Below are 9824 nucleotides of genomic sequence, written 5' to 3'. Positions count from 1 at the left end.
CAGATGGATTCCTCTGCTTCATCTTCCTGAGCCTGAGTGTGGGTTCCAGCCTCTGCCCTGATGCTTGGTTTAGGGAGCCCCTAAAGCAGCACTGAGATGGGCAGTGTCTGCTCTATGGACGGCAGCAGCCTGGGGCTGGGGGTAGTGGTGCCTCCTCTCGAGGCACTCAGGGTCCAGCAGCCTGGTGAAGGCTGGGGAGTGCTCACAGACCCTGCCTGGTCTCTGGACCCAAGGAGCTGAGGCTTTTCCAAGTCCAACATCTTTCCCTGACCATCAGAAAGACTTGGCAAAGCTCCCAGCACCAACCTCCCAGGGACACCCCACTTAAGGCACCTGAGCCATGCATTAGAGCAGACCACTGGGAAGGGGGCAGTAGCAGGGGCCATGTATTTATGTGTGTGTCCTGGAAAACAAGCTCCAGCTCCTTGTCAAAGAGCTATGCATGGGGCAGTGGATGTGGCCTGCAGAAATGATGCCAAAACATGAAGAGAAGGAGCCCCTCCTGCATCCCCCCTGCCTGGCTGGGGGGATCCTGGGAACACAAGCAGAGTCTGGTCCCAGCTGCAGTGGTGTCCCACCAGGAACTGGAGACAGTGCTGGGCAGGGGGAGTGAGTGTGCTGCTAAGGGGTACAAATAGCTCTTGTTGTGGAGCAGCAGTGTCCCAGACACCTGCCAAGGGCGGAGGGAGCATGAGGTGCCTCCCAAGACCTCATGGAAGAGATTTGGTAAGGAAGGGGAGGGTGGCTTTTGGGGTCATGGTGTGGAGCAGAAAGCCAGGGGATGACAGGAGACCCTGATGGGCATCACTCCATAAAATCCCAGGCTGGGGCTAGCTGGGTCTCACTGGGCAGTGACAGGAGGTAAGAATCCCACTCCAAGGCCCCCTTAGACCAGAGAAGGATGGAATCTTGTCAGGATGAGGGTGGTGAGACACCAGACCATGCTGCCCTGTGACAAGGTGGCAGAGAAACTATATCTGGGACAAGGTCAGGCTGGGCTGGGCTTTGAGCAGCCTGATCTAGTTGGACTGGAGGACCTCTGAAGGTCCTTTCCTTTAGGCAGCTAGAATGGAATAGAATAGAATTAACCAGGTTGGAAAAGACCTTTGACATCATCAAGTCCAACCTATCACCCAACATCATCTAATCAACTGAACCATGGCACCAAGCACCCCATCCAGTCTCTTCCTAAACACCTCCAGGGATGGGGACTCCACCACCTCCCTGGGCAGCACATCCCAATGGCCAATCTCTCTTTCTGGGAGGAACTTTCTCCTCACCTCCAGCCTAAACCTCCCCTGGCACAGCTTGAGACTGTGTCCTCTTGTTCTGGTGCTGGGTGCCTGAGAGAAGAGACCAACCCCCACCTGGCTCCAACCTCCCTTCAGGGAGTTGTAGAGAGCAAGAAGGTCTCCCCTGAGCCTCCTCTTCTCCAGGCTAAGCAGCCCCAGCCTCCTCACAGGGCTGTGCTCCAGATCCTTCCCCTGCTTTGTTGCCAATTCAAACCACCAGTTTGAATTCCAGTTCTAACCACCCTGTGACTCTGTGATAACCACAAGTGGCTGGCCCAGAAGTATGTCCCCTGTCCCCTGTGGGTGATGGCCTGGGGTTCTGGAGCACAAAACCATGCCTGGGGAGATGACCCAGGGCGAATACTCTTGTTGGTGCCACCACTTTTGCAGCAGCCACTGCCCCGGGCTGGAAGAGGGTCGGGGACAACGTGACAATTTGTGAACCGAGCTGGGGGGTTCTCAGCTGGCTGCGAAGCATCACCTGCGCTCCTGCGGCTCGCAGCAGGGCTGTCCCTTAGCGGGCAGCACGCAGCCAGCTGGGTGGGTTTGGGCAGCAGGTGCCTGAGCGCGCAGCGGGTGGGGGGCTCCGGACACCTTCCTGCCCGCGGCTGGCTGCGGGGTGGCTCTTTGCTGCCACCTGCTGTCAGCTGCGAGCCCTGCAGCTGCCTTCTCCCACCGAGCGAGGCTGAAACGCGGCCCAGGGCTGCTGTTCTTCCATGGGGAGGAGGAATGGTCCCTGGGAGGATCACAGAATCATGGAGTTGTCAGGGTTGGAAAAGACTTCAAGGATCCAAGCCCCTGCCATGGCCAGGGACACCTCACACTACAGAAGGTTGCTCACAGCCACCTCCAGCCTGGCTGCAAACACCTCCAGGCATGAGGCTTCCACCACCTCCCTGGGCAACCTGTGCCAGGCTCTCACCACCCTCATGGGCAACAACTTCTTCCTAACATCCAAACTGAATCTCCCCATTGCTAGTTTTTTTTTTTTTTTCCCAGTCCTATCACTCCCTGACACCCTCAAAAGTCCCTCCCCAGCTTTCTTGGAGCCCCCTTCAGATCCTGGAAGGCTAGAGTAAGGTCTCCTTGGAGCCTTCTTCTCTCCAGACTGAACAACCCCAACTCCCTCAGGCTGTCCTCATAGGAGAGGTGCTCCAGCCCTCTGCTCATCCTCATGGCCCTTCTCTGGATCCACCATCAAGCAAACACAGAATCACAGAATCATATAACTGGTTTGCTTGGAAAAGCTCTTTAAGATCATCCAGTCCAACCCTTCTCTAACTCTGCCAAGGCTGCTGCTAAACCATGGCCCTCAGCACCACAGCTCTGCCTCTTTGAAACACCTCCAGGGATGAGGCTCTCTGTGCAGCCTCTCTGTGAGCCCTTTCAGTGAATAAGTTTATTCCACTGTCCAATCTAAATGTATACATGTCAGCATTCCTTATGACACACAGAACAAAACTGTCACAAACAGGGCAGTGTGGAATTTTAACCCTTTAACAAAGTAATCCCTGTGTGAAAGACCCTAACTGATAAAGCAATCAACTTTCCTTACTGGGTGTTTAGTATTGGAGAGGAAAACCAACTTCTTTCTTCACACAACTGCAGGGCCAGCAGTGCCCAGAAGGGACATAGAATCATAGAACTGTTGGGGTTGGAAAAGCTCTCTAAGATCCCTGAGTCCAACCATCAACCCAACACCACCATGGCCATCAATCCATACCCCACAGTGCCATGTCTACACATTTCTTGAACACCTCCAGGGATGGGGACTCCACCATAGAAAGCAGTGAGGTCTCCCCTCAGCCTCCTCCAGGCTAAACAACTCCTTCAGCTGCTTCTCACCAGCCCTGTTCTCCAGACCCTTTTCACCAGCTTTGTTGCCCTTCTCTGGGTGTGCTCCAGCCCCTCAGTGTCCTTCTTGGAGTGTAGGGCCCACAACTGCACTCCAGGTGTAGCCTCACCAGTGCTGGGTACAGGGGAATAATCCCAGCCCTGCTGCTGCTGATCACACCATTGCTGATCCAGGCTAGGGTGCTGGTGGCCTTCTTGGCCACCTGGGCACACACTGGCTCATATATGGAGCTGCTCCTGGCCAACACCCCCAGTTTCTTTTCCAGAAGGCAGCTTTCCAGCCACACTGCTCCATGCCTGGAGCATTCATGGAGCTGTGACCCAAGCACAGGACCTGGCACTTGGCCTTGTTGAAACGCGTCCCGTTGGCCCTGGCCCATTGATCCAGCCTGTCCCTGTCCCTCTGCCTTCCTACCCTCAAGCAGACCAACACTCCCTCCCAGCTTAGTGTCAGCTGCAAAATACTGAGGGTGCCTCAATCCCCTCATCCAGGTCATCAATAAAGACACTAAAGAGAACTGGCCCCAGCATTAGCCCTGGGGAACCCCACTGGTGAGCAGCCTCCAACTGGATTTAACTCCATTCCCCACCACTCTCTGGGCTTGGACTTCCAGCTACTATTTAACCCAGTGCAGTTTACTCCCATCCAAGCCATGAGCAGCCAGTTTCCCCAGGAGAATGCTGGTTAGGTATTGCACATCTGAATTTATTTGTATCTACATTCAAATCTATGTGAATATTGATCTAATCAAAGCTGTTTTACTCCCTTTCCATCCTTTGCAAGGTCTTCAGGGCAGGATTGGTGCTGTTGTGTCCCCTCATGAATTTCCCAGGGGACATTGAGCAGAGCAGCACTTCCCTGGTGCTGAGGTCTAAAGATTATCAGAGCAGCTCAAGCACCTGAGATGCCACCTGGGTCCCCATGGTTCAGGAATGTTGTCTCAGGGACTGAATGTAAGCCCTTGAGGTCTCACATTTTCCTTCAGAAGGGATTAATATAATTAACACAAGAAACAAACCATCTCACAGCTCCCTATAAATAGATGGGTGGGCTCTGACAGCTCCTGGTGATGCCAAGAAATGAGTCTAAGAATAGCTGTTTAATGCTGGAGCTCAGGAGGCTGGAGAGGTTATGGCAGAAAATGCCAGGAAGGGCTCAGCCCCTTGATGGCCACGGCCTGGGGGAGCACCATCTGAGAGAGCACTGAGAAAGCAGCTCAGCATGGGGGGCACAGGGTCCAGCACCACCCACCCCCCCAGGTCCTCCTCCTGGGCACCGTTTGGAGGACAGCTGGAGACAAGCAATGTTCTTTCCAGCTCAAAAGTGACCCCAAGGGCTGGGGTCAGGGCCCTGGCAGCACCCCCAGCCCCGCACTGCAGCCTCCCACACTCCCCAGCCCCTTCCCCTCCCACTGCTCCTGCTGCCAGGGAGAAATTCCCAGCTGAGCCTTTGTCACCGAGGCGTGTTCCTGCGGGGAGTTTCTATTTCTGTCAGCAGCAATTTTTCAAGCAGCTCCCCCCCTGCCGGCTCCCTCTCAGCAGGAGCCCTGACGAACGCTGCTGGCATGCCTGGAAGCTGCCTCTCACCCCTGCACGCCAGCCCCGGCCACAGCCTTCATCCTCCTCCTCCTCCTGCCTTGCGATAGAATAGAATTAACCAGGCTGGAAGAGACCTTTGAGATCAGTGAGTCCAGCCTGTCACCCAACACCACCTAATCAACTAAACCATGGCACCAAGCACCCCATCCAGTCTCTTCCTAAACACAGGCGATGGCTCAGTTGGTAGTGCATTAAGACCCTTAATGGGAAGGTTGTGAGTTCAAGCCTGCAGTGGGCAGTAGTGTCCTCCCTACTCTAGTCGTGAGGTCTGTGGTGACAGGTTGGACTTGATGATCTTTGAGGTCCCTTCCAACCCTAGGAATACTGAATACCTCCAGGGATGGTGACTCCACCACCTCCCTGGGCAGCACACTCCAATGGCCAATCTCTCTTGCTGGGAAGAACTTCTTCCTAACATCCAGCCTAAATCTCCCCTGGCACAGCTTGAGACTGTGTCCTCTTGTTCTGGTGCTGGTTGCCTGGGAGAAGAGACCAACCCCCTCCTGGCTACAAGCTCCCTTCAGGTAGTTGTAGAGAGCAAGAAGGTCTCCCCTGAGCCTCCTCTTCTCCAGGCTAAGCAACCCAAATCCATCCATCCTGCAGTGCCACAGCATGCAGGAGGTACTCTCCTGGTGATTGTAGAGGCTCAAATGGAGCTGGGACCACCTCTTGTGGCTGGGCTTCCAGTGCTTGCTCTCTGCCCTAGGACACAAAGGGGCTGCTGAAGAAGTGAAGGACCCTTGGCAAAACCGGGCTTGAGAGCCTGCCCAGGGAGCCATGCCTGCAGGAGAGTCCACAGAACAGCAGCTCCTCTGCTTGGTGGCACCAGGACACCCAAGAACATGCAGTGCTGTTGCATATCTTCATCAGTGACATTGACAGTGGGATCGAGTGCAGCCTCAGCAAGTTTGCAGGGGACACCCAGCTGAGTGGTGTGGTTGACACACCTGGGGGGTGGGATCCATCTAGAGGCACCTGGACAAGCTCCAGAAGCAGGCTGTTGTGAACCTCATGAGGGTCAACAAGGCCAACTGCAAGGTCCTGCACATAGGCTGGGGCAACCCCAGCTATCAGTTCAGGGTGGAGGTTGAAGGGGCTGGAGAGCAGCCCTGTGGAGAAGGACTTGGGGATGCTGGGGGGTGAAAAGCTGGAGATGAGCTGGCACCGTGAGCTCACAGCACAGATCCAGCCCTGTCCTGGGCTGATCCCCAGCAGTGTGGGCAGCAGGGGCAGGGAGGGGATTCTGCCCCTCTGCTGTGCTCTGCTGTGCCTCCACCTGCAGTGCTGGGGCAGCTCTGGAGTCCTCAGCACAGCACAGACATGGAGCTGTTGGAGAAGGACCAGAGGAAGCCGCAGCACTGCTGGGAGAGTTGGGGTTGTTCAGCCTGGAGAAGAGAAGGCTCCAGGGTGACACAGAATCACAGAATCAACCAGAAGAGACCTCCAAGATCATCGAGTCCAACCTATCACCCAACCCTAACTAATCAGCTGAACCATGGCACTAAGTGCCTCATTCACCTCCAGAGAAGTTGACCCCACCACCTCCCCGGGCAGCCCATTCTAATGGGCAATCTCTCTTTCTGGGAAGAACTTCATGCTAAGATCAAGCCTAAACTTCCCCCTGCACAGCTTGAGACCTTCTGATGCTCTTTCAGTGCTTAAATAGGCTGATCAGAAAGCTGGAGACAGGGTCTCACCACCTGCAGTGTAACACATTTCTTCCTTCTCTCTAGTCTGAACGTGGCTCTTTTAGCTTCAGACCATCACCCCTTGTCCTGTCGCAACAGGCCCTGCTCACAAGTCTGTCCCCAACTCTCTGTCTGACCCCTTTAAGCACTGAAAGGCCACCAGGGGTGGTAAATGTCCTGGAACCATTCCAGGTCAGGGCTAGAAGTCTAATCTCCTTTCCATGAAAAGAAACCACCACCTGCAGTACTTGCCTTGGGTCTTCATCCCACAGAAGTCATTGATGCCACTCCCAAAGGAATATGAATTGCTGCAGAAGGGGTGAGCAGGTGGTCCCACAGCCAAGCAGAGGCAGTGGCCATGGGACCAGCTTCCTGCCATGCCTGCACTCTGCCCTTGCTGTGCTGGTGGGAGGAGGCAGTTTCTCTGTGTGCTGTGCCCTGGCACACACAGTGGTGTTTTCTCCCTCCCAGCAGTGGACTGGGGAAAAGCAGGGCTTTGGCACCATCTGGATGGCTTCCACGCCTCCAGGCCGTGCTTCTCAGCATCCCTGCCTGCAGGCACAGAGCTGAGGAATGAAAGGAAACAACCCAAAGGGTGCTGTGCTGTGCTGCTGCACTATCTCAAATGCCCACTGCTGAGAACATGGCCTCAGAGGCTGGAAAGATCAAAAGCAGAGATGGGGAGGAAAAACACCCAACACCCCAAAACCTGGACAAACTGCTGGTTGCAGCTGCCTGGCTGGGAAATAGAGTGGGTGGCAGAGGGAAAAAAGAACCCTCTCTGCACTCAAGTCACAGAACCATGCAATGGTTTGGCTTGAAGGGACCTTTCAAGGTCATGTAGTTCAGACCTCCTCCAGGTTGCTCAGAGCCAAAGACAACCTCACCTGGAATGGTTTCAGGCATGGAGCATCTCCCACCTCTCTGGGCAGCCTGGGCCAGTTCGTCACCACCCTCAGTGTCAGACATTTCTTCCTTCTCTCCTGCCTTAATCTCCCTCTTTTAGAATCATAGAATCAATAAGGTTGGAAAAGACCTCAGAGATCATCAAGTCCAACCTGACACCCAAGACCTCATCACTACTAAACCATGGCACCAAGTGCCACATCCAATCCCCTCTTGAACACCTCCAGGGATGGTGACTCCACCACCTCCCTGGGCAGCACATTCCAATGGCTAACAACTCTCTCAGTGAAAAACTTTCTCCTCACCTCCAGCCTAAACCTCCCCTGGCACAGTTTGAGACTGTGTCCTCTTGTTCTGGTGCTGGTTGCTTGGGAGAAGAGACCAACCCCCACCTGGCTACAACCTCCCTTCAGGGAGTTGTAGACAGCAAGAAGGTCTCCCCTGAGCCTCCTCTTCTCCAGGCTAAGCAACCCCAGCTCCCTCAGCCTCTCCTCACAGGGCTGTGCTCCAGACCCCTCCCCAGCCTCATTACCCTTCTCTGGACACCTTCAAGAGTCTCAATGTCTTTCTTAAATTGAGGGTCCCAGAACTGGACACAGGACTCAAGGTGTGGCCTAACCAGTGCTGAGCACAGGGCAGAATGACTTCCCTGCTCCTGCTTTCCACACTCTTCCTGATGCAGGCCAGGATGCCATTGGCCTTCTTGGCCACCTGGGCACACTGCAGGCTCATGTTCAGCCAGCTGTCAATCAGTACCCCCAGGTCCACTTCTGTTTGGCAGCTCTCCAGATTTAGATTCAAGCCATCACCTTTTGTCCTGTCACAACAGGCCCTGCTCAAATCACTGTCCCCAGCTTTCTGGTTGGTCCCCTTAAGCACTGGAAAGCCACAAGAAAGCCTCCCTGGAGCCTTCATTTCTCCAGGCTGAACAACCCCAACTCTCTCAGCCTAGCCTCACAGCAGAGGGCTTCCAGCCCTCAAGGTCCCTCAAGGACCAAAGGCCCAAATTCCCCCCTGCTGTACAGAAACCAAGCTGGAGCAAGCCCAGATAGCCCTGTTGGGTGGGCAGTGGACAGGATGATGGGACAGCAGCTCTGGCTGGGTGATTGGAGAGTGTAGAAGTGTAGGGAACAGTGTAGAAGTGCTGGGAACAGTGCAGAAGGGCTTGGGAAAGAGTAGAAGTGCTGGGGATGGTGTAGAAGTGCTGGGGACAGTGCAGAAGGGCTTAGGACAGTGTAGAAGGGCTTGGGACAGTGTAGAAGTGATTGGGATGGTGTGGAAGTGATGGGGACAGTGTAGAAGGGCTGGGGACAGTGTAGAAGTGATGGGGACAGTGTAGAAGGGCTGGGGACAGTGTAGAAGTGATGGGGACAGTGTAGAAGGGCTGGGGACAGTGCAGAAGGGCTTAGGACAGTGTAGAAGGGCTTGGGACAGTGTAGAAGTGCTGGGGACAGTGTAGAAGTGATGGAGACAGTGTAGAAGGGCTTGGGACAGTGTAGAAGTGCTGGGGACAGTGTAGAAGTGATGGGGACAGTGTAGAAGGGCTGGGGACAGTGCAGAAGTGATGGGGACAGTGTAGAAGGGCTGGGGACAGTGCAGAAGGGCTTGGGACAGAGCAGAAGTGCTGGGGACAGTGAGCAGCTCTGTACAGCAAAGGCTTGGAGTCCCTGTAGCCAAATCCTGGAGTGTTTAACATTAAAAAAAATCAGGAATATGTGAAGTCTCTGTTTTGTGAAGAAATAACCTTCAGGGTTTATTCTGCTGCAACCTCAAGAAATTCCACAGCTGCTGCAGTGTGGGAGGGAGCCTGAGGAGCATTTTTCCCCTCTGCACGTGGCCGATGCTGAGGGCTGGCTATGGTCCTTGGCTGTGGTCCCTGGCTGTGTCCCTGGGCAGGGAAGGGCTGAGCTCGCTGCAGCTCCCTGCCCTCTAAGGCTACAGCCCCTTGCTCTGTGCCCTGTTCAGCCTGGGGCACACAAACTGAATTCCTGTCAACCCCTGTGTTCTGCAGAGGAGCTGGGAGCTTGGCAGCCTCATCCCAGACCCACCTAGGGCTGCCTGAAGCACTGGGAATGCAAGGGGCACAGAGGGGATGTGCCAAGAGGCATTTCCTACTCCTAGAGGGAGTTTCTACTCCTGATGGCTGCCTCTCAGCTGCAGAAGAAAATGTGGCTGTGCCAAAGGAAACAAACCAGTGTTCCCATTTCCAGGATCCAGGACAAGCAAGGAAAAGCAAATATCTCCCTCACCTCGCTGCAGTTTCACAACCACTGCAGCTGTTGGGAGCTGCCTCCCCAGCCTCACTGGCTACTGAGAGATCCCTTGGGCCAGGGCTCGATGTGGTCAGTGCCCCATGGGACCTCCTCAGCCCACACCCATGCTTGTGCCAGGGCTGGTCCCTATGCAAGAGCCAAAAGTGCTTTGGGAAGGTGGTACACTGTATAGAACCCCCTGCAGCACATCTCCAACCCTGAGGTGCTCCATG

The sequence above is a fragment of the Melanerpes formicivorus genome, unplaced genomic scaffold, assembly GCF_026170545.1.
Source record: "Melanerpes formicivorus ecotype bairdi unplaced genomic scaffold, bMelFor1.0.p_v2 SCAF_19, whole genome shotgun sequence".
Taxonomy (NCBI): Eukaryota; Metazoa; Chordata; class Aves; order Piciformes; family Picidae; genus Melanerpes; species Melanerpes formicivorus.
Note: the sequence above shows the minus strand (reverse complement) of the source record.